Source organism: Canis aureus, chromosome 5 (genome assembly GCF_053574225.1).
Source record: "Canis aureus isolate CA01 chromosome 5, VMU_Caureus_v.1.0, whole genome shotgun sequence".
In the NCBI taxonomy this organism is placed as follows: domain Eukaryota; kingdom Metazoa; phylum Chordata; class Mammalia; order Carnivora; family Canidae; genus Canis; species Canis aureus.
This window is the reverse complement of record NC_135615.1, coordinates 62,255,656-62,280,498: the sequence shown is the minus strand read 5'-3', so window position 1 is coordinate 62,280,498 and position 24,843 is coordinate 62,255,656. Positions and strand designations below refer to the sequence as shown.

The 24,843-nt window shown below is 48.7% G+C and overlaps 1 long non-coding RNA gene across 1 annotated transcript; it reads left to right on the top strand.

The window, feature by feature from the left end:
• The first annotated feature begins 4,917 nt into the window (after positions 1 to 4,917).
• On the top strand, positions 4,918 to 13,368 carry LOC144313480 (uncharacterized). The gene is made up of 3 exons (XR_013379117.1): positions 4,918 to 5,057; positions 11,482 to 11,607; positions 12,027 to 13,368. It is a non-coding gene; the product is annotated as an uncharacterized LOC144313480 (long non-coding RNA).
• The last annotated feature ends 11,475 nt before the right edge of the window (positions 13,369 to 24,843 follow it).

Below are 24,843 nucleotides of genomic sequence, written 5' to 3'. Positions count from 1 at the left end.
CTAGATTACAGATGGGGAAACCCAGGCAGGGGGAGTTCAAGTCGTTTGCTCTAGGTCACCCAATCAAATAAGTTGCTATTCCACCCTAGGTTTGGGCACACCTGGGTGTCTCAGTGGTTGAGCGTCTGCCTTCGGCTCAGGGTATGATCCTGGGGTCCTGAGATCGAGTCCCGCATCGGGCTCCCCGGAGGAAGTCTGCTCCTCCCGCTACCTATCTCTCTGCCTCTTTGTCTGTGTCTCTTCATGAATAAATAAAATCTTAAAAAAAAATAAAACCTTGGATTGCATGGCCCCCAAATCTAGTCTCTTGACAATAGGCTCGTGCTTCTGTCTGAAACTTTTCCTTGCTCTTGTCACCGTGCTCAGAGCTGTGCCCTCGATAAACCATGAACACTATTCCAGAGCCTCCACCAAGTGTGTAATTTTTTTTTTTAATGTCTACCTATCCTGCTGGAAGGGGTCGGGGATTGTGTGTGCCTCGTGTCCATAACCCAGCATCCGGCTCAGAACCCAGCATGCAGTGGACACTTAATACATGTTCAAGGGAAGAATAAGTCTTCGAGTTGTATTAACTTGGCTGAATGTCCACATTTCTGTAGACTTTATCTCTTTCTGGAGCACTGAGAAAATAGAGTAAGTTGAAGGGGCACATAAACTCCCATAAGGGGCTGAATTAACACCAAGAGTTTTCTTCCATCTTTGAAGAGTTCCTTCTGACAAATGTGTTTTCTTGACATGTCTCTTTTAGATTTTCATGGCATTCTGGAATATTAATCTGTTTCTCTTGTGTGATCCTTCTTGATCCTCACATCTGCCCTGGGAGGCAGGGAAATGAAGTGTAAAAAGAGCCTGCTTTGTAACTGAGGCTTGTTGATGGTCGGAGATTCATCCCCAAGGCTGAAGGATTGCAGGAACTAACAGATTCGGTGAGGGCTCAAGGATCCCCCTCCTCCAGCCAGACCCTGTTCCTGGGTGCTGGATTTGGCAGCAGGTATTGGCCAGGCTGATGCATTTCTCTTTTGGATGTTCAGCAGTAGCCTGGAAAGAGTGGCACAGCCAAGGGCAACCACCCTTCCTTTCGTGGGTCTAGAGCCCTTTCTGCCTGTGTGCATCTTTTCTCCCATTTGGCTGACCCCTTCTTTGGTAAGAGCAGCCTTGGGCTTGGGGTCTCCATGGATCCCTGCTTGTCTATCTTGACGCTATTGTTTTCCAGGTTCAGAAACAACACATACCAATATGGCACCCACCCATGTTGTGCTTCAATCTCATTAGACTCTGCAATTCCGTGTACTTAAGGGAAGTGGTTGTCATTAGAATTGTCCTCTTGATCCCAATCCCTCCCTACAGTACTGGATCTTCATAGCCTTTATAGGATAGGAGATCTTCACACAAGCCTGCGGGTTAGGCAGAGAGGGGCAGTGGAGTTTCTGAGAGGAGGATGAGCTGGTTTGTTAGGAAGCACAGCACCCTTCACCTCAGGAATGTGGGACTTGGGCTTTTCCCCCCAGCTCCCAACACAGTTGGAGAATAAAAGGTGAAGATGATGCATCTAACTGGATCGAGGGTAGGGTGGGGTGGTGGTGGTGGTGGTGGGGAAATGTCACTTCAAGGCATTAAGGTCTTCCAAGGAGGATGGGCTTGTTAACTGGCTTCCTAATTAGCAGACCAGCCTGAGGACTGTCTGGCATTTCTATTCCAGCTTTTGTGTTTGAAAGAAAATTCCACCCAGTTGCTTCTTGAAGTACAGCCTGATTCGCTAGAAAACTTGTAAGGAAAAAAGGAACTGATCCTCAACCCTCATGGTGACTCTTCCAAGCTGGTGTGCCAGCTCTGATTGGGGCAAGGGTTGTGATGAAGGTCACCTCCAGTGGCACTGGTGGCTGCTTTGTGCTCCTCTTCTCCTTTCCGGAATCACACAGTCAGGCCAGGCTGGTGGGTGACAGGACACCGCTGAGGCCTCCACTCCGGCGTCCTTCCCAAGGACATGCCCAGCGTCCACCAGGGTTGCCTCATCAAGCAGTGAACTCAGGGCAGAGGAGAGTGGAGGGAGAGGAGAGAGCTGCAGCAGCAAGCCCTTGGCAGCAGGGTCTGCAGGAGGCCGGCGGGGCTTTAGCATGCAGGGCCCGTCTCTGGAGGACTGGTAGTCTGGGCTGATGCCAGAGAAGACAGGAAGCCAATGGGTCAGCCCCTGCTTCTCCAGCTAAACCTTAATTTTCTTAGGGCTGCCAGGGAGGGGTATGTGTGTGTGTTTGTTTAGATATAATTCACATATCATCATAACACTGACTCTCTTGAAATAGACCACTCAGTGGTTTTAATGTATTTAGAAGGTTGTTCAAATATCACCACTAATTCTATAATCCCCCAAAGAATGTTCATCATCCCCCCGAGGAGCCCCCAGCCCATTAGCTGTCACTTTCTGGTTCCTCCCCCTTTCAGCCCATGTCTACCACTAATCTACTTTCTGCCTCAATGGATTTCTTTCCTCTGAATTTTTCACAGAAATAGAATGCTACAGTATGTGGCCTTTTGTGTCTGGCTTCTTTCACTGAGTGCAGTGTTTTCTACGTTCACACGTTTTAGCACACATCAGTACTTCGTGCCTTTTTGTGGTTGAATAATATTACCCAGGTGATGGACAGCTGGATGGCTTCCACTTTGGGGCCCTTATGAATAGTGTTGTCATTAGCATTTGTGTACATGTGTTTGTGTGACGTTTGTCTTCAATCTCCTAGGAATGGGATTTCTGGATCACAGGATGACTCTGTTTAACCTTTGAGTAATTTCCAGATGCCTCTCGAAGGGACTGCACCATCTTCCATTCCCACCAACCATGCATGAGGATTCCGATTTCTTCCTGTCTTCTCCAACACTTGTTATCGTCTGCCTTTTTAATTAGAGCCATCCCAGTGTATGTGAAGTGGAAGCCTGCGGACATGGACAAGGTGACACTTGTGATTAGAAGGACCAGAGCATGAATTGCAGGAGGAAGAATGGGGATGTTGGGAGTGTCCCGGGTAACATCCTTAAGGAGGTCTGGGGGACTTGTCCCAGGCCAAGGTCAGGAGAGGTGATTGAAAGCAGCATGTGTGGGGGCACCTGGGTGGCTCAGGGGTTGAGCATCTGCCTTTGGCTCAGATTGTGATCCTGGAGTCCTGGCATTGAGTCCCACATCAAGCTCCCCTCAGGGAGCCTGTTTCTGCTCTGCCTTTGTCTCTGTCTCTCTCTCTGTGTCTCACGAATAAATAAATCAAATCTTAAAAAAAAAAAAAAAAAAAAAAGCAAGCAGCATGTGTGGTTTATTTGCTGGCTTATAACCCCAGCACTGAGCCCTAGTAGACACTCAAAGCTATCTGTGGAATATATGATTGACTGAATAAATGAATGAAGTGAATGAATTATTGAATTAATGAATGAAAGCATCAGTCCTTGGGGACCCAGTGAGTGCAGAGGGACTGGAGGATGGGCCACTCTCCCGTATGTTCCAGGAAAGAACGACTCCCCTAACACGTTGTCTTCTCACAGATGGGGAATGATCAGCTACTGTCTTTCTGGCAAACAAGACAAAGGGGCTGGTGAGGAATGGGTGGGATGGGGCCAGGGCTGGTGTCACAGAAGCATCAGGCCATGAATCATAGCTTGAACAACCCTGAGGACAACAGTCGCAGAAAGGCTTTAGCACCCACTGAGCCGTTCTCCTGTAGAAACTCACTTCCCAAATCTGCTTTGCATGGGATCGTTCAGCTCCAGCTCTCTGTCTGCAGAGGCTGCTATGATTGCTGCTCTCTGTGGCAAGGACCAGGCCAGACATTCCACAGCTGAGCCTCCTCCCAGCACCAGCCAGCTCTCTCTTCCTGGTGGCTGTGCGGGCGCAGGAAGGGAGGCAGAGCTGGATGCCTGCAGGCGCTGTGCTTCTTAAAGCTTGGCACCTAGGAGGGTTAGGGTGGTAGGAGGCCTTTTCCTGAGAGATCTGCAGAACATTTAGTGTAACAACAACAACAACAATAATATTTCCAGTTACAGGGATGCCTGGGTGGCTCAGTGGTTGAATGTCTGTCTTTGGCTCAGGTCCTGATCCCGGGGTCCTGGGATTGAGTCTCACATCAGGCTCCCTATGAGAAGCCTGCTTCTCCCTTTGCCTCTCTCTCTGTGTGTCTCTCATGAATAAATAAAATAAAATAAAATAAAATAAAATAAAATAAAATAAAATAATAATAATATTGCCAGTTACAGAATATTTTATATGCACCAGATTCTGTCCAGAGCACTTTATATAATCTGGTGACTGTGGTGATTGTCTCCTTGGAGGTCACTTTCCTCCTTATTCCTTTTACTAGAGGACCAGAGGATAGAGAAAGATTGGCAAAGCCACCGAAGTTCCTCATTCCCTTTGCCCACAGGTTTGTCTTCCCAGCATCCCTTGCAGCTAGAGGAGCCAGGGCTGGAGGCCCTGGGGAAGTGGGCGGGAAGGCAAGGGGTGGTCATGTGATCCAGTTCGGGCCAGTGAGGCCTAAGGGGCAGTGCACGGGATGCTGTCTTTAAAAAGATGGGAATGAAAACTTACTGTCCTGCGAGTTCTGCTCTTAGGGCAGCTGCAGCCACCTTGTGACCACAAGGTGAAAGAAAGGCAAGCGGATTGTAGAGCCGTTGAGGTAATCAGGTAACTGTCTATTCCTGATAACTTGTTATGCAAGAAAACTACATACCTCTCTTCATTTAAATCACAGTAAATGGGTTTTTCTGTTCCTTGCAACCAGAAGGCATAATAGACAACTGTATTTTATCTGATTAATCCTCATAGTCACCATAAGGGGGAGGTATACTTATTTCCATTTCATAGATGGGGGCCAGGGGACAGGATCTTCTTTCCTGTAAACAAAACAAAGAGGCTGGTGAGGAAAGGGCTGGTGGGACGGAGCCAGAGCTGGCGTTGGAGAAGCAGCAGGCTGTGAATCGTGGCTTGAAACAACCCTGAGGACAGCAGTTCCAGAAGGGCTTGATGAAGCGATGTTAGAGAGGATAAGAGACATGCAAAGTCACTTAACCGGAATAAACTGGTGAGTCAGGATTTGAACTTAGGTCTGTCTCTAAAGCTCTTATTAATTTCATCATTCAAAATCCCTGTGGATTCTTGCCCAGAGTGGGAAAGACCATGAGCAATGGACAGAATGGGAAACCAGGTGTTGGCCTTCTTCACCCCAAAATGTGCCCTGGGTCTCCCAGGCTGCTGAGTATTTTTTTTTTTTTTCCTTCCCTTGTGGTGTCAGAGTCTTTGGGCCCTCCACAGCTAGCTGGTGGAGATGGACAGCGTTTGGGAAAACATGTGGGGCTTGGAACTAAAAGGCTTGGTCAGATCCCAGCCCTGCCACTTCTCAGCTGTGTGACCTTGAGTGGGTAGCCCCACTACTGTGAGCTTTGATTCCTCATTTGTAAAACATTCGATAATTCACTTGTATGGAAAAACCAGGTCAAGTTCTCTGGAACCAAAAGGGGTGTTTACTAGCTTTTATTTGCTGAAAAATTCAGCGGGTGGACTTGACCTTAGTCTTAGAGGTAAAGGTATTAGTAGAAAGAGAAAACATGGCCCTCTCTTTCCGAATTCCACGGCCCAATTTCATGTCCCCTGGTGGTTGCTCTTCCTGCTTCCCCTATTGATTCATGCTCTGCCATTTCACTGGCTGGGGAACAAACATGCCTATTGCCTGGGGGCACTGTTGCCAGTTACTGCCAGGATCTCCTATTAGCTCGGTCATGTGACCTTCCTGAGAACTGGAGGTAGAGTTAGTCCTTCCAGAAGCTTCTTCTGGAAGTGAGCATGGTTTGGTTCCCCATGAGAAGGAGGAGGGTCCTGTATCAAGAAGTGGGGAATAAATGTGAAGCAGGATAAAACCCCAAAGATGTCCCCTCCTCCACCTCAGGGAGCAGTTCTGAGCATTCGATAAGGTGGATGTGTTCTCAGCAGGTGCCTAGCATGATCAGCGACCCTGAAGACCCTTGGTAAATGCTAGCCGGCCTCTTCCCAGGCCATGGCTCTGTCCTTCCTGCAGCCCCTGGCCTGTCTGTGTTACTGGGCACATGTCAGGGAACAGGCCCACCTCCACTCTGTAGCCTCTATCCATCACCCCAGCCTTTCTCCCTGCACCCAACAGGACAATTACCATGTGGCTCGAGATGAGACTCTAATCCTATTACTCATTCATCAACCAGCCACTGAGAACAGGCGTTGGATCGAACACTGCCAAGGAAGCTGGGAGAAGCCTTCTCCACCACTGTGAAACTAGGCTTAGCTCAAGCACAATAGGTGTGTAATTTCAGGTTTTGTTGAGCCGAAATCCAATCACATACTTGACTGGTGGATCACAGAGACTCACAGGCTAAAAGAATGAGATAATTCTACCTCACACAAACACTGGGATTCGGCTTTGACTTAATGACTAATGTGTGACCAACCTTACACTGTTACATTCTTTCCCCCTCTCTCTCTTTTTGTTTCAAACATATTTCTATCTTTCTCTCTCTCTCTCCCTGCTCTCCCTTCCTCTGCACCATCTAGCGATGGGATGGGACTCAGTGAAGTCCTAGAGCCACAAAACAAAGGTAGAGAAGCAGGAGGAAGCTTTCTAAATGGCCATCACCAGGTGGGATGCACTCCCATTCATTGTCTTCATTTAATTGAATGAGAACAAGAAGGTGAGAAGCGGCTTCTAGGGATGGATTTATTTTAATTCCTAGTGATCTTGGTTCTTCTGTCCCAGGAGTGGCTTAGAGTGAGAAAGGGCAGCAGTCAGAAGGTACATATGGTCATGGTCATGTTCATGAACCATTCCCTTTATTCATCCAGTACTTTTTGTCCAGTGAGTGCTGCTCAGTGTGGGTGGGGAAGGATTGTAAGGAGAAATACATACATACGTGTGTGTGTGTGTGTGTGTGTGTGTATAGTATTTGACCCCTGTTCAGTGATGATAGCTGCTTACCTAAAGAAAGATAACTGCATAAATGAGCTCATTCAATTTTATGAGTTCACTCGACTTAAATTTATCCACTCCACAAACACTTATGGACTGGCAACCACGTGCTGTGCACTCTGGTAGGCACTGGGTGACGCTCTGGTGGATAAAGGCAGTAACCGAATGGACAGCTAATAGAAGGTAACTAGGAATAGTGGGGGAGTACTATTTGGAGGTGAAAATGGGGGAGCAGTAGAGAATGAATTAGAAAGACCTCTTTGAGAAGGGGACCAGAATGATGACAGAGAGTCATTTATTGCAAGACTGGGGGGGCGCTTTAGAGTCCATGGTCAGGCCCCAGATGGGAAGCAGGTGAGCCAGATGCAAGCTGGATTCAAGGTCTGCCTGACAGGTATGTGCATTATTTCCCAGGGCAAGCCATTCATCCTTCTGAGTCTCTGATTCTCAACCTGCTCTGCTAACTTTGTAAAGTCTCTGTGACATCTCACTGTGATCACAGTGTGTCACTTTGGAGTGACAAGCAGAATGCACTCACAAGAACAATTATTAGATTTGTTTCTTCATCGGATGGGCATATTGAGTGTGGGTGTGTAGGGAGTGTTGTTCCTAGAAATGGAAGTGGGCTGGGACTGGTGTGGGGAGTGGGTTTCCATTACATTTTCTTTCTTTTTTTTTTTTTTAAGATTTTATTTATTTATTCATGAGAGAGAAAGAGAGAGAGGCAGAGACACAGGCAGAGGGAGAAGCAGGCCCCATGCAGGGAGCCCAGTGTGGGACTCGATCCCGGATCCTGGGATCATGCCCTGAGCCAAAGGCAGAGGATCAACTGTGAGTCACCCAGGCATCCATCCATTACATTTCCTTTCTTGAAGCTCCTACATAAGTCTGCCCTTAGCTGGCATTAGTCAAATAAATACTTTCTATAGGTAGAGAGCTAAATTGAGGCTTCAAGTGAGAATCCTGAGGTAGTAGCCTCTGGGAATAATTTAAGATGAACTTGACTCTTATCACGCCTGCTCTGGCCCAACAGGGGATTGATTTTGAAGCCAACGTTACATTACATTAACTAAGTGCCAAATACTGGACTTATATTACCTCATTGCAGCTTTACCAAAACCTTATTGTCGTTGTTGTTTAGGTAGGCTCCACACCCAGCATGGAGCCCAACACAGGACTTGAATGCATGACCCTGAGATCAAGACCTGTGCTAAGGGGCACCTGGGTGGCTCAGTGGTAGAGCATCCGCTTCTCCCTCTGCCTATGTCTCTGCCTCTCTGTGTCTCTCAGGAATAAATAAAGTCTTTAAAATATATGGAAAATTCTCAACTGTTCTTATTTGAGTATTGTCTCCCCTCTTTCTGGAACTCAGATTAGCTGTATGCTAGATCTTTTCCTTCTACTCTCCCTGGTTTCTAACTCTCCTCTTTCAATTTTTGCACCCCTGTTTCTCACTGTGCTATAGCCTAAGTAATTCCTTCAGACCTGTTGTCAAGTTCACTAATTTCCCCTCACACTGTGTGCAATTTAAGTTACCTATTTTCTTGCTTAAATGTAAGTATAAATTATATATAGAGAAGGGCAGAAATCATAGGTTTATGGCCTGATGAATTTTCAGAGTGGACATAATATAGAGCCACCTCCCAGGTGAGCAATCAGGAGCTGACCAGCACCCCTAAAGCTGCTCCCTCCCTCCCTATATCACCCACCTTCTTCTCCACAGAAACCACTCTTTGACTTCTCCACCATTGATAGTTTTGGCTGTTTTCAACTTTCCCTAAATGGAATATGGGAAATCACACAATATGAACCCTTTTGTATCTGTCTTCTTTTACTCAGTCACATGTTTTTTGAAATTCATCAATGTAATTGTGTGTATAATCTACTAATAAAAGTCATTCAATTCTAAAAACATACTAGACATGGGTGGTTTTATGGTCTGTTTCTCTTTGTTCACATATATACAGATTTGCAGGTCTTGTTCTCATGGTGGTTTGTTTCCTTGTGATTTTGTGAGTTTTTCTTATGAAGTTATGTTGTCTTGGCTCTTTATCGGTAGGAGTAGTTTGAGGCCTACACGTGGGGCAATGCTCTACAGAAATTTTGCATTTGTTTCTGCCAGTCTTCCTGATTAGCTACCAACATGGGGCCACTTAAAAATAAATTTAAAAGGCATAGGGCTTTTTGTGCCATATATATAGATTTGGTGAATGGATTCTGACTTGAAACCCAAGTTAGGCTCATGTCTAAGCTCCTAGGAGAGACTGGTAAAAGCTCCATGGTCTCTATCTGTGGGATGATGAGTTATTTTCTGTAACAGCTTTATTGATATACGGGATGGTATTTCCTATCCTAATTCATTCATGGAGAGGGTCACCTTTCAGGGGTCACCAATCTCAACAGCTACTTTGCTTGAGTCCCGAAGCCTTATCTTTGCTGCTCCACACACCAGAGCCCCTTTACAACGAAGGCTTGCATCCACCAGGTGTTAGCAGCTGCTCCTTGGGCCAACACTAGTCTATGCTTACTTTCTGCTTGCTTTTGAGCATTCTGGTTGTTTCTGGTCTCCAAGGATTTCATTTGCTTTTATTGCCAGCTCTTTCCTGCATTAGAGGAAAAAGGGCCTTCTTACAAAATACTCTATCCAACCTTTTTTTATGGTGAATGTGTTATGTGGCAGGAAGGTTTTTCCTAAACGTCTATTCTGTCATAATACTGAATCAGACAGATGAGCTCTTAATTCTAGAAACATTCCCTTGAGATCAGTAACCAAATATCTTCAACTTACAGATGAGGAATTGGAGACTCAGAGAGGGTAAACAACACATCCAGCGTTGCCCAGCTAGTACGTGACAGAGACAGGATTCAAGCTCAGGTCTGTGTGGCTCTAGTACTGATGTCCGTAAAGGTAGACTTGCTGAAGTCAGCGCCCTGGATGACTTCGGGTTCATTCTGGGTTGCCAGGCCCGTAGAGCAGTGACACTGTAGAGAGGAAAGGCTCAGTTGTCGAGGGTGATGCTTGCAGCTCCAGGCGACTGTAAAGCTTTGGCTCTGGCATCCAGGCTGGACATAGAATTAGACAGGCTTGTTGGCTTCTCTGGGAGGTGGGGATGGCCACACAGAAAAGTGCCATTTGCTGAATCGAGCACCTTCAGATATTATAAATGTGCCAGTTCAGACTTAGGAAACATGCCAGGGAAAGAAAACTTGGCTGATGGGACATTTCAGGCCATTAGGCTATTACAAAGGGAGGCTCTTTGAGGGTAGCTCATAGCGAGGCTTCCAGAGTCACCCAGGGAACATTCTCCTCTGTGTGGGCCTCTGAGTGTCCTCTGTCCCTTTTCTTTTCTCTCCCCACCCTACTGCCCAATCTAGCCTGGTCCTGTGAGCCCCAGGGTGCAGCCCCCTCTAGTTTCTCCTGGCCTCGGATCTGGACTCCCTGGGGTCCAGTGCTGGGTGGATAGGGCTTAGCGGCAGTCTCTGGGCAACCTTCATCTCTTCCATAGCTGTCCTGGTTGCTGGGAGGGAGTGTGCCAGTCTCCGAGTCTTCTGAGCTCCTGCCTTTTTTTTTTTTTTTCTTTTTCTCCAAAGGGAGATATATTTGTGTATTTGTCAGGAAAGAGGTTCAGACAGTTAGAAACATAGACACTAACCCGTGTTGAGCACTCGCTGTGTTAAGCACTTATTTCAACGGTAGCAAGCAGAAGTGATTTTGATCTACTTTTTCTGGTTTTTGATTACCATTATTGTCCACATGTAATCCGCATCATTTCTCATTGCACTGTCTCCAGCTTTCACAGGATGGACAGTAGAGACGGGGGGGGGGGGGGCTGCGGTCAGAACATGGGCTGGTGTCCTAATCATGAAGCCACTCTGGCTAGACTTTCCCTCCATCCTGTCTCACCTCCTCGTCCCCTTGCAGTGCTTCCTGAGATCACCTTCCAAATAACAGGTGCACCCGTTCTTGCTCTGGTGGGGGTGCTTCCCCTAGCACACTACCATGGAGGTGCTCCATGTCCTGCTCAGAGATGACATTTTGTTGCTTAGGGATAACACAATCCTCGGCATCTGCAGGGGGTCAACGGGGTAGTGAAAGCACACTGCTTATCGTTTTTAAATAGCAGGATCTTTTGTCTGGTGACATCATCCTGTGTGCCATGAGGAAGCTGCCAGCCGGGCGGCACTGTGTTCTTGGCTCTGGGGATCCTGATTATTGACATTGGAGATAGTTTTAACATTTTTTTTCCCACTAAAACATTAGAACCTGCAGCCGGTGTGCCGGTGCCCCCAGATGGCCGGCTTTGGCAAGCTTAAGTGGGTGGGAGGCTCTTTTCCTTCCATCAGCATGGATATCTGAATCAGCCAGTGATTCTGACCAGCCCCTGAAATGGACACAGGTGCTCCTAGCTCCGGGTCCTGAGGTCAGGACTTCTGGTTGTGGGTCTGTGGCTGGGTGGCAGGAACCTGTTCCGCCAAGCGGGGCCTCGGTATGTGACAGCCTGTCCCTTCTCTGTAGTTTGCCATCAGCTACTTTGTACCACGACAGATTTGAGAAGTGGGTATCCTTTCTATACCCATGTTACAGATGAAGAAACCAAGGCTCAGAGTGGGAATAAGAGACTTGCCCCTGCGCACCCAAAAGGTAAGTGCTCTGAGCCAAGGGAAGAGCCTCAGGGGTGGAGCTTGAAGGAGGTTGGGGTAAGCTCCACGATTCCGGGTAGAAAGACCTATGGATCTAGTTCCTTGGAGATGCAGCTGGGGTCTGAGGAACTTTGGGGGCAGGCTGCATGGGCTTCTCAGAGAATGGTGAGGCAGGGAGGCCAACACAGGGGGGCGTCATGCTCCCTTCCCAACGGGGTGTTTCCTTCAACGCTGGGTTAGGAAAAGTGGCCACAGAAGGGGCCTCCCAGCACGCAGGAATCTGGTCCCAGCTGTGTGAGGCTGTGCCAAGAGCCTGGGATTTACTGCACCCCCAGCCAGCTGAGGAAAGGGTGTTGGGGGGCGCGGAAAGCATTCTAAATCGAAAAGGCATCGGGGCCACCCCTGCCTTTCCTGCTGCAGGGGTCACGAGGCTGGTCTGCAGACGACCCCCATGAGAGTGGAGCCTTTCAAGTGAGTGAAGACAGTGCTGAAGCTCTTCCTCCAATAGAAGAAATGGATCAGCTGTGTGGCATTTCATTGTTGATCTTCATCACCGTTGTCATCAAGCCGGCATTTTTCAGACATTTCCTATGTGCTAGATGCTATTCAAGTGCTTACCCTATGCCATTTAATATATATTTTTTAAAGATTGATTTATTTATTTTAGAGAGAGAGAGGGAGAGGGAGCGCTCAAGCATGTGTGTGAGCAGAGGGAGGGGCAGAGGGAGAGAAGAGAGGCAGAGAAGCAGACGCCCCGTGGAGCATGAAGCCCAAGTCAGGGTTCAATCCCAGGATCCTGAGATACGACCTGAGTCAAAACCAAGAGTTGGAGGCGCAACCGACTGGGCCACCCAGGTGCCCCTCTGCCATTTCATTTTAAAGCTCTTCACCTCCCTGCGAGGTGCGGTGGGGCTGCTGGCCATGCAGCACCGGTGGGTGAATTCCCATCCCGGGAGGATGCGGACATGACTGGCTTGCCAAGCTGATAGGGGATGGATTTCAAGGGGCACCAAGCAGATAGGTGTCCTTGGTTGGGCACCTTACTGCAACTCCCAGTCTGCACAGCCCTGGTGCCCTTGGATGACAAATGTCACGATCCCCATTTTACACGTGAAGAAACTAGGCCGAAGGCGGTATTTGCCCAGTTAGTGGCCGAGTCAGAAGTCAAAACTGCCTGAGTCCCCAACCACCAGGATTCACCATGACATCACATTCCTAACCACTCCATTTTATAAGCATACATTGTGGCATTGTTGGGGGAGAGAGAAGGGGTCCATCTCTGAAGATGCCTTTCATTAAAACCTTGTAATTACCCAACTTGTGTAAAAAGAAGATAATTTGCTACAGGTTTAAAGTCATCAGTGGAGTGGGAAAAAAAAAAAAAAAAACAACACAAACCCCAAACTTGTAAATATTATTAGCTGTTCTCCAACTTTGTTGAATTTAGCTAATGTTTTCGGTGTTGACTTTCCCAGCTATCAGCTTAGCTATATAAATCCAGTTGACGTGTCTTTATTCAGATAAAACTCTAATACTGCAAGTGTAGCAAATTAGATGCAAATGCCCCCTTTTTATTTTAAGTATACTTAAAGCTGCCTTTCCAATGCAAATTTCATAGGAAATCTCAACCAGCTAGGACAGACATCTTAGCTGTCAGCAGGCAAATGCTTTCATTTCGGTCTCAGGCAAGGGAGCTGCCTGCTTTTTTTCTTTTTGCCCCTGCAGACTGAGATAATTAAAACTATAGAGAAATAGTTTTAAATATACATGATACACACAGTTCCTTAAATTATGGGATAATGCATAAATTCACCCATTACCATATTTGATAGTGGTCTCGCTGACCGAAGTTGGGAGGTGGCGGTGGGGGTGGGCGATGTGATTTCTCCAGCAACCTGCTTGCCTTGTCATCAGCAGCGCGGCTTCTGTGGCTTCACCTGGTGTCCTAAGGAGCCCTGGTAATGGTTCAAAAGGAGGTTGTGAACACATTCATTAAAAAGGGGCTGCAGTGTGTGTGTGTGTGTGTGTGTGTGTGTGCATGTGTGTTAAGAAATAAAAATGTTAATGGTAACTTTTTCTCTTTTTTTTTCCTCTCCCCCGGCTGTCTCAGTCTCTTTGGAATACATATCCATTTCGGCTTTGATTTGTTGAGCTCCCTGAATGAGTTTATCCAAACAATGTGAATTTACTTAGATCTCTCTCAAATCCCACATCTCTTGTGGTTGATAAAGCTGACTTTAGCTAAGAAGGGCTGGATCAGTGTGATTTGAAATTCACATTGAAAATGATAAGGGCTTTGCTGGAAATAATAAGCACAGTCAAACGCTGTCAGGAGGAAACAGTGGAGCATGCAGGGAGAAATTTGGTAAGGCCATGCCCCACCCTCCTCCTTTCTCTCCTGAATCAAGGTGGAGAAGGGAGGGGGAAAGGTGAACGAGGGGGCTTTGCTCAGACACACACTTTAGCTTTGTAGGGGATGGGGATGATGATTCTAAAGAGCTTTGTGCATGAGCTTTATTTCTCATGGTTAGAAAATGGCAGGCATCCCTGGATGGGTGGTGGACACCCATGGGTGTTGGGGGTTGCAGCCATTTTGCCACCATGGTGCCCGGCACCTGCGGACTCCCAACTCCCCCTTGCCCAAACATTTCTGTCTCTATCTCCCGTCTCCCCACCTCTCTCTCTGTCTCCTCAGATTCTTTTCTGTCTTTTTTTTTTTTTTTAAGATTTTATTTATTTATTCATGAGGGACACAGAGAGAGGGAGAGACACAGGCAGAGGGAGAAGTGGGCTCCCATGGGGAGCCCGATGTGGGACTCGATCCCAGGATCCCGGGATCACACCCTGAGCCAAAGGCGGACGCCCAACCACTGAGCCACTCAGGTGCCCCCTCGAATTCCTTTCTGGGCAACTAATCCATGCCTGGTCCTGAACTAAATGTTTCCCCATGTCCTCCTTATGACCCTCGGAGCAGCATTCTTATCCTCCCCATTTACAGGAGGTGCCCTGGAGATGTGACCAGTGGAGCCACAGAGGACACCCAGGTCCTTCATCCCCTTTCCCTTCAGCTGCCAGGCAGAGACCAATGCCTTCAGGAAGTGATGTCTAGAAATGGTCCTTGAGAAACTTCGAAGGAAGACGTTTTCCTGGAACATGTTAACCAGTGAAACTGAAAGGGAGGAGGGAGAGGGCGTGTGAGGCCAGAGGCCAGCATTGGGGGGGGGGGGGGCGCAGAGTAAACTGGAAGGTGATCTGAGGGTGATCACCTCCGTGAAGGTGATCTGAGCAGACCAGGCTTCTCCACCTTGGCACTGCTGACATTTGGGGAAGATAGTTATGTGGGCGGGTGGGGTGGGCCCTGTGCCCTGGAGGATGTGCAGCAGCATCCCTGGCCTCTGCCCGCTTGACGCCAGCAGTGCCTTGCCCCCCATGTTGTGACAGCCCCAAATATCCCTGACCTTGCCAAGTGTCCCTTGGGGGGCAGAGCTGCCCCAGCGGAGAACACTGGTGGAGAGCTGGCTCCTTCGGGGCTCAGATCCCTCCTTTTCTTTAAAAGGCAGGTTGCCTGCAGGCTCAGTCCCCACCTCCCAGTTTCCCTTTGTCTCAGAAGACCCCGCTTTCACACGCCCTCCTAAGCAGCTAAGCAACCTTCCCTGGAAATAGGTGGATCAGAGGAGCTTTGCCACCGAAACCTTATTTCTAATTATAGTAAATCGCTCCCCGTTGTCTTCACCATCGGGGCAGTGGGATCAGGCGCTGGGCTTCTGCTCACTGCCTTGATCTATACAATTCTAGTTCGGCTTTGATGAATGACTTCTCTGACTGCTTCTGCCCTACCTGTGTGTGCGTGTGTGTGTGTGTGTGTGTGTGCACACACGTGTGTCTGTGTCGGGGGAACACAGTGACCGGGCTGAGGCTAAGGGGGGTGGCATTAATGCTTCCACGGCCTCGTCTCTGCCGGGCTGTAGCAATCCGGGTCCCACCCACCCTGCAAGGCTGCTGGGCTCCGAGCTGACCTCTCCCCTCCCCTGCGCTGGGGGCCTCGCCTCCCCCCTCCATCCTCCACCTGGGCCCCCCCGCTCCTGACCCCACGACTCGCTATTTCCTAACTCAGGCCGCTAATAGCCACTGATCACCGAAGGGCAGTTTAAATTCTATTTAGACTTGAAAAAAAAGGAGAAGCCAAACTTCAAAAGCTCTCTCCTGCGAGCAGAGCGGAAGCCACGTCCAGCCATTACCAGCAGAAGCCGGATCGATATTTGTGCACCATCCCCTGGCCGGGGTTTCGAGGAACTTTTATTATTAGTGCAGTTAAGCTGTTCTAAAGTGGAGCATCATTTATAAAACAAACGGATCCCTTCCAAATAGGTTATTTTCCTGGTTAATGACCGATCGTCTGCCCTGGGGTCTGACTGTGTTGAGATTCCAGATGGGAACAGGCACTTCCAGCCCAATTATCTTTATTAAGTGTTTTTCCTCCCCCTTTCTGAAAAATGAAATGGCAGCCGGCTCAAATGTCTCCTCCTTCCCCTTGTCCTCACCCCTGCACCATTTCCTGCGTTCGCCTCATTATGGACAAGTATGTCCTTTAAGACACGGAGACTAATGAGGCGGTTTTATGAGACTAATACATTTTAAATTTTAGCACTGGAGCTAGCATCTTTAATTGTACAATTATACATTCATTTAGCACACGCGCGCGCGCGCTCTCTCTTTTGCTTCAAAAGATAACAAACCACAGGTGACTCCGAGTGTGCAAAAAGGCAGAATTTTTGTTATTCTTTAGGGTACTAAATCAGGTGGCACTAGAAATTGTTTTTCTCCTGAGCGGTTTCTGAAGCAAAACTAGTTGCCGTTTCGAAGAAAAATTTAAAAATTTATTTTTTAATTTTTTAAATTATTATTATTATTTTTTATTTTGAGGCAGGGAGGATGGGTGATGGGTCCATCGTGCCTGGTGATGAACTTCAGTTTTCTGTGCCCCGTTTCTACCTATAGGGAGAGGGTGGCTAGAAAGTATTTTGAGAACGAGAGAAACCTGGATGTTGAGGCCCAGCAGCTGCAGCTGGTGAGAGAGAGAGAGAGAGAGAGAGAGAGAGAGAGGCTACCCCATGTATCCTGTCTCTAACAAAAGCCCCCTACATTCCCCACCTGACAGGACTTTATCGGGTAGTAATAAATAAGGCTGAATTATTGATGATGAGAACTGCTAATATTATTATGACCTCAATTAAGTGCTTTTTCCAGACACATTAGTAACAAAGGGTCTTCCCTCTCCTGGTTGCTGTTTTTCTCCCCCAGGCCCCACTTTACATTAAAATCTAATTGATCAAACCTATTTGCCATTCGCACAAGAGCGATCACCATAATGGGTCATCTATCAGCATGGGCTCCTCATCAGGCTATTAACACCTTTTGTTACTGGCCCCAGTTCTGTACCAGCTGAGAGGATCAGAAGGCCGGGCCTCAGATCTGGAAGGATCGTGCGTGCGTGAGGTCTGACTTGTGGTACCTTCTAATTGCCCTCTTTAACATCCCTGCACAAGGCGGAAGTGCTCTTGCTCCTGAGGAAGCTCCGTCAGGCGCTGTGGAGTGACAAGATGGCGGCCTCCTCATAGAACAGAGGCCACCTCCCCTGCCGCTCACTGCCTCCCCATCATCTCCCCACCCTGTTGGCCCTTACACAGCCTGCTCTGGGGGGGCCCGGAGCCTGGAACTTGGGGGTGGACGTGAAGGTGTGGGAAGTGTGCAGGCAAGCGCTCATTATCAGAACTGGAGACGGGTGCTGGCCTGCCATGGAGACCGGTCCCCAGGAGCAGAGCCTCCCCAGGACTTGTTGGCTCAGGGTCACTCACAGAAGGTTCATGACGGCCCGTAAGCCCCCTGGGCTGTCTGCAAAATTGTGTTTGTGTGTATTTTCTTGGAGACGGTTATAGCTCCCATCAAGGGTACCAGATTTATCCATGGCCCCAAAATGGGTTTAGAAATATCTTCTTGGGAGCTTCCTAAATGGAGAGGTCTTCTATCAGTCTGTCCCTCAGGATTGGATCTCCAGCTTTGGGAATATGGGGGAGCCATGGAGATGAACGTTGTTCCTGGTATACTGTGGTGTTGGGTCAGACTCTCTCTCTCTGGGTCTCTGTCTTCTCTGTCTATTTGGTCAAAAGAAAAAAGTCTCATCAACCTCCTGCTGTCCACAGTGACTGTGGGAACAGGCTTTCTAAATTAGTCTACTGTGTGCAGGGCCTCCCACTGGATGCTGGAAGATACAAGAAAATAGGAAGTGCCCTGCATTGGTTGTATTGCTGTTGTTTGAGCAGCGAAAGCTCCAAATATGACATGACAGGAACTCTCTTCGGGTGACATTACACAGCTTGGAGCACTATTCCGGGCCATCTCTTTGGCCCATGCAGCTCTAACTACTCACCATGAAAATAGCTTTATCATTTTTTTACCTGATTATAAATGAATGCATGGAGAAATCACTCAGAAGGGAATTAAAACCTCCCCAAATCTTAACATTTTGGCTTGTCTCCTTTCTCCTTTGTTTGCTATGCAAATAACAATAGAGGATTTCCAGGAAGTGGTCGGGTTTTTTGTTTCTTTTTTCAAGAATAGGACTATACATCTTTTTTTTTTAATTTATTTTATTTATTCATGAGAGACAGAGAGAGAGAGAGGCAGAGAGAGGGGCAGAGGGAGAAACAGGCTCCATGCTGGAAGCCTGATGTGGGACTCGATCCGGGGTCTCCAGGATCATACCCTGGGCTAAAGGTGGCGCTAAACTGCTGAGCCACTGGGGCTGCCCAGACTATACATATTTAAGTCAGTAATTTGTTAATTTTTTATTTACATAGCATAAATATTGTAAACATCTTTCCATTGTAAATACTGTTGATCAGCATGATTTTAAATGTCTGCCTAGTATTTAATCAAATGGATTTATCAAAAGGTATTTACCAATCCGTCCTTGTTGGATATTTAGAATGTTTCCACTTTTGTCTGTCATAAACAGTACTGCAGTAAATGTCCTTATATAAACATATGCACTTACCCAGTGATGTCCTTAAGATGGATTTGTAAAACCAGGATTCCTGGGTTAAAAGATTTGTTACATTTTGTGTGTGTGTGTGTGTGTGTGTGTGTGTGTGTGTTTAACAGTAGATGAAGGGATAAGATACATCATCAATACGACTTTTGATGGGTGGCTAACTGGCACTTCTGTCAAAAGGTTGTGCAAGGTGAAGAGCCTTGGCGAGAAGGAAAATGCAGTCACTTAAAGGTGCCTTGGTGGGTTTGCTCTCTGCAACTGTGAGTCTGGAAGAACCAGGCCAACCAGGCTTAGATTTTCTGCTCAGTGCAGGCAGAGGCAGGGCCGAATCTGTAATCTCTTCTGGAACTGCTAATTAACACACAGTCCCTTTAGTGAAGAGACCACCTCTGTCCATAAAGAGGCCATGGGGCCGGCAGCTGCGAGGTGATGCTTGGCTCTCCCCTCAGAACCCCATTCTCACTTAACTGGACCCCATGCCAGACAGCTGGGTAGGGGCGTCTTTCTGCCCACCGCTCCTCAAGAGATTGAGGGCGGGCAGGAGGCTGCAGGGCTGTGATGCTTTCCACCAGGCAGCCCAGGATATCACTGAGCACTGCCTAGTGGCCTCTCAGCCTGTGTTGTCTTAATTCAAGTTGTCATTCATAGACCAGTAGAAAGCTAAAATCAATAAGGGGTGAAAATGGACTTTAAAGACAAACTAAAGTCACAGAAGAGGGACGAAAACAGGATCTGTTGGCTCAATGAGTTACCTTTTCCCTTCCTGTTTATATAGCTGGGTCCGTGGCCTGTGTTTTTGTTTTTGTTTTTTTAAAGGAGTTGGGGCAGAAAACGAGTGCATTTCCTCTTTTAAAATACACAGGGTGTCCAGGGGCGCCTGGGGGGCTCAGTCGGTTTGGCATCTGACTCTTGATTTTGGGTCAGGTCATGATCTCAGGGTTGTGAGATTGAGTCCCACATCAGGCTCTGTCCTCAGCATGGAGTCTGCTTGAGGTTCTTTCTCAACATCTCCCTCTACCCCTCTCCTTCTCCCTACACACACACACACACACACACACACACACACACACTTTCTCTCTCTCTCTCAAGTAATAATAATAATAATAATAATAATAATAATAATAATAATAATAAATCCTTAAAATATACAGGGTATATCTGTTGGACAAGACCTCAGGGGCAGGGAGACCATTATTTGAAGGGACCACAGAGTACGATGATGATGATGGTATTTGGGATGGGTCTATATTTTACCCTGGTAAATTAATTGCTGTGTTACTTTCTGCTGGTAGATGTACTTCTCTGGGCCATGTCTTATCAATCAAAATGAATCAGATAAGGTACAATGATTTTCAGCCTGATGAGAGAACACAGCAGATGTGCTCTGGGTTTGAAGGGTGGGCATCAGGGTTGATATTGAAGTCAGGGGACTTAGGGCTCTGATCCCTTGGTCTTGATAGGAGCTCTGGAAAAGATTTCATCAGAAGGTAGAATTTCAGAGCAGAGGCAAAAGTTTGGCAAGAATCAGTGAAGGAGAGGGTTTCTGAATTTCTTTCTTTCCACTTCTGAGGGATTACAGACATCTGTTGCATGCCTACAGGTCATTGCTGGAAATCCAGCTTGAACTTGCTCCACCTTCTTCTGGAGAACAGGGCAGGATCAGCAGGAGTAGAGTCGGTACCAGGCCTAGGTGGGCCATGGACTCTGGTTCTGGCTATTCCTGGAAACATGGAAGGACTCCTCTGTCACAAAAGGGGTGTCTCAACCTGGTCATTCTCTGTCTCCATGTGCCATGGGTCTGGTTGTCAGACATGAAACAGGAGGTGGCACTTGTCAGACCAGGAATAATTTTAAAGCAAGAGACAACAAAGACTTGGCAACATAGGCTTAGTGGGGATGCAACTCCATTACCCAATGTGTGGCAAAGTGAGGTAATAATTTCTTGTGCTTTTGGAAGAACCAGACTTTTGTAGATTGCCACCAAAAGGGTAGCCAGGTGGAGGAGGAAGGAAGAGGCCCAGCCACTATACCCCACTTCCAGCCATTTGTAGGTCCCAGAGCCATTTTCAAGCAGGTCCCCTAGAGCCCCCTTCCAGTGCAGGTGTCACAGCTCATAGTTAGAAATTCTGGGGTCTCTGAGGGGCACACAGATTTGCCCAACACGAATATAGAAAACCATTTAGTGTTAAAAAAGAAAAAGAAATCACTGGCAAGAGGGTTTCAGAAATAGAAATATGAGGTTATCTGTATTTAGAACATTCGAAATGAGCCAACATGTTGGGAAGACTTTCTAAGAAATGCAGCTCTGCAAACTTGACTTGCAGCTTGAGAGCTGGTTTTGACGTGGGGCTGGTTTTATGAGGCAAGAATTTACTTACACTATTTGTGGGAACCGAGCCCGGGCGTTCGGAATGGAGTGGAAGGTCTGCCTGGCTAGGCGGGGCTGGAGCTGCGGTGACCTTCGTGCTGCACAGCTGGCGTCCAGAGGGTCTGGGGCTGCCCTGTGTGCTTGGCTGTGGAGGCGGGAGGACCAAGCAGGCGGAGGAAAAGACTCAGCGCACACGCCCGGGCCGGCGAGCCCAGCAGCCTGGTGCACCCCGTGAGCCAGACGCGGCGGTGGCCCTGCTTTTCCTTGAGCTCTTCCTGCACGTCAGCTTGATTAGGTCTTGTGCAAAGGGGCACCCGTTGCACACCCATCATAATGCTTCCAGCATTAATTGAGTATTTACACTTACCATATGCGTTCAAAGCCCCTTCCCAATGGATTCAAGTACTAATGGATCTAATCCTCTCATCAACTCCGTTATTACCCCATTTCACAGATGAGGGAATTTGAGGCTCCAAGAGTTGTAAGTGGCAGAGCCTGGATCTGACCCTGACTTTGGAGTCTGGGTGTGACGCCACGAGACTCTATTGTCTTTGAAAGCACACAGCCCTACATCTGAAGGGAGAGAAATGGCTTGATCTTGGCCACCACCAGCCCCTTTTTCTGTGAGGTCCTTGAGGAACCAGGGCTCCTCTGTTCAGAGCTGAGCTCCCCCCGCAGCAGACCCCAATTCAGTGTTCTGCCAACGGGCATTGGGCTGCAGGACACACTCCTTTGCTCGGGATGCAAGCAGGGCAAAGGGGAGGAAAGTTCTGGGCGGCTGAGTTACCTGCTGCAGGCTTTCCCAGGTGGTGACAGCTAAGGGTGCAGAGAGAGGCACCTGTCCCTCTGGGGAGAGCATCTTCCTGGGCTCTTGTGAGCCTCTGAACCTTCCCAGGACCTGGGCCCCGGGCCGTGTCCAGCTGAGTGAGGGGATGGAGAGAAAGACAGGGAGGACCTGACCTGTGCCCTCCTCCTTCCCAAGGCCAAGGGCTTCGCTGTGTGCACACGGCGGCGGGGAAACACCCGGCTACCCCTCCGCATCCTACCCCCACGGCCAAGTTCACCCTCCAGCTCCAGGATGGCATTGCCTACCGCCGCGAACACGTTGGGAAGGTGCAGAGTCTTTGTGGCGTAATTCTTAATTTTTTAGAGTTGTGGAGTCCTATTCATTTCATGTGACAGTCTCTTCCTTCCCCCTACCGTGACGGAATGTTCCGTGGCGTATGTTATGATCTTTAATTAAAGGGAACTTAATTTGCTTTTGAGGCATCCTTTGTTCACGGGAGACACCCTAGGGTGTTTTAAAACCAGGTTTGGAAGCATTGTCACTGCAGCCCGGAGTCGCAGGCGGATTCTCTGCTCCGGATGGACGCCAGTCGCCTGGGTGTCGGGGGTGGGGTGGGGTGGGGATGGGTTGGGGGGGTGGCTGTCCCCGTCTGGGCCCCCTCGGAACTTCTCCAGACCCTCCCCGCCGGCCTCGGGGTTGGCCTGCCCACCTTCCAGAGCACACAGACCCCGCAGGCCCCGGGAATGGACCGTGGGCCAAAATGCTGTTCGAGAAGGGGGACGGGCCATTTAGATGACAAATGGGCTTCAGGACACCGTCAGAAAGTCCGGGTGGGGGAGACCATTAAGAGTCACGTGGAGGCAGCCGCATCTGTGATGCCGGAGCCCGGCCGGTGGGTCCCCACTGCTGTGTTTACTGCTCCTTAATGCCGTATTGTTTACTCACAATTAAACCCTTTACCATTAATTTAACTTTCAGATGCTGAAATTGGTCACACAGCCTCGAGTCTCAAGGCCCGGACAGATGTGTTCTATACACTTGTTTAAACACGGCGCTCATTAGGAGGTAATGCATGTATAGCAAGTTGATTACACCACAAAGCAGGCCGCTTTATCATGGGGGCCTCTCAGGAGGCGGCGGGAGGGGCCGTCAGCTGCCGCTGTCACTCCCCCCAGCCCCGATCCTGAGTGACGGCCGGGCCCGCCACCTCCTCGCAGGCCTGCTCGGAAGTACACAGCTTCCCGTCAGAGAGCCGCCGAGCTGCCTGGGAGGAGGTATTAATTGTTGTCAGCCTCCATTTCACACCCCAGATAACAAACGAGAGCCACCCTGGCAGTGTTTAAGGAAGATAAACAAGTTGCCTGAGCCCCGGCAATTAAACACGCTTGCATATTTAACTGAGATGTTTCCTGTAAAAAAAAAAAAAAAAAAAAAAAAAAAAAAGGAAAGAAAGAAAGAATGAACAAAAAAAAAAAAAAAAAAAAAAAGCAGCGCCACCCCTAGCGGTGTGGGGCTCAGAACGGGCCTCCATCCTGCGACCTGGAGGCCGCGCATCCCGAGGCGCGTGTAGTGTCTCTCGGGAAACTGAGCCTCCGCATCTTGAGCCGGACGCGCCTCGGAGTCGGGGGCCAGGGGGAAGGGCTGGAAGCTCTTCCATGTCCCACATCCTGGGAGAAAGGGTCAGGGGACGGGTTCTGGAGCTGGACTGCGTGGGCATAAGTTCCGGATCCGCTTTTACAGGCCGTGTGACTCCGGGCACGTGGCTTCTTTGAACCTCGGTTTTCCCATCTGTGAAACAGGCACATGCTAATGACCCGCAGGTCGTGGTGTTTCCCGACCAGGAGATCCGGCTGAAGACGGTGCCCGGGGCCCTCATCCCTGGTAAAGGGATCGCAGGTGAGAACGTGCAGATGCTCAGTAGCCAAGTTAGTGCCCTTTCCTTCCACCTTTTAATAGATAACACTGTTTAGCAGGAGATGGTGAGAAGCGAGACTTATAGGTTATCCCTCAGCTGAGTAAGGTGACGGTCATGTCTGATCGTGATGCTCCTTCCCTCCACGGTCCAGAGAGCGTGGGATGGCATGAACTCAAGATGGAAGCTCTTGGTGGGTCTTTGGCCTCAGGGCAGATTTAACCGGCCCAGGAATTAGGTAGATCTGCACCTTCCAGATATTTCCAGACATTTCTGCCCCAACCTCTTTGGGAGCTGACCTGCCAAACAACCTAGTTTTCTTCTCTGGTCCTTCTCCTCCTCCTGCTCCTCATCTCCCCTCCCCCTGTCTCCCTCCCCCTTCCCAGCCTCCCCCCCCACCTCTCCCCTTCCTTCCTTAACTTGGTTCTGCAGTGAAGAGGGGCATCCGCCAGCCCCTACGGCCTGAAGCACCTCTACTCCTACCCTCATCCCCCCAGACATCCCAGCCATCACTTGGGTTCTTAGAGCGCTGGTGTTTTTCCTTTGGAGCATCTGTCAGAATATTTATTATTTGAGAAATGATCTGCTTAATTTCCATCTTCCAGTGAAGACGGGGTCTGGGTCTATGCTGTCCACCCTTAACTCCAACACCTAGGACTCTCCGCCCTGGCTTGGGCTCGCAGATGCCGAAAAGCCTGAGTTGTACTACGGTGACCTGCTGGGATGAGTCAGACCATTTTTCTTGGGGATCTGGAGAGATGGAAAGTCCTCATGGTTTCTCATGGCCTCCTTTGTCTTTTCTTTCTAGGGCTCCATGAGGCTCACCCCACTCCTTTCTGTCAGTTTCACTGTTAGGGACGGAGAGGTTGGGGTTCCAGTGGACTTCCATCCGCTAGGTGCTTCCGGGGCCCCTCCAGGGACCGGGGAGCCCTGGCTTTTCCCTTCAGTCTTGCTGACACCACCGACTGCTCAAGAACCCGCAATGATTTGTCCTTGGACAATGCAAAAAGGATGTGGCTCTGCCTCGTGGGTGCATTTTAGGGAGGCGGGACCTTCATTATTTGTCTCCACAGCTGCTTCCTCTGGGCTTTGTGGTTGCCTGTGTGTCGCCTTCTCATC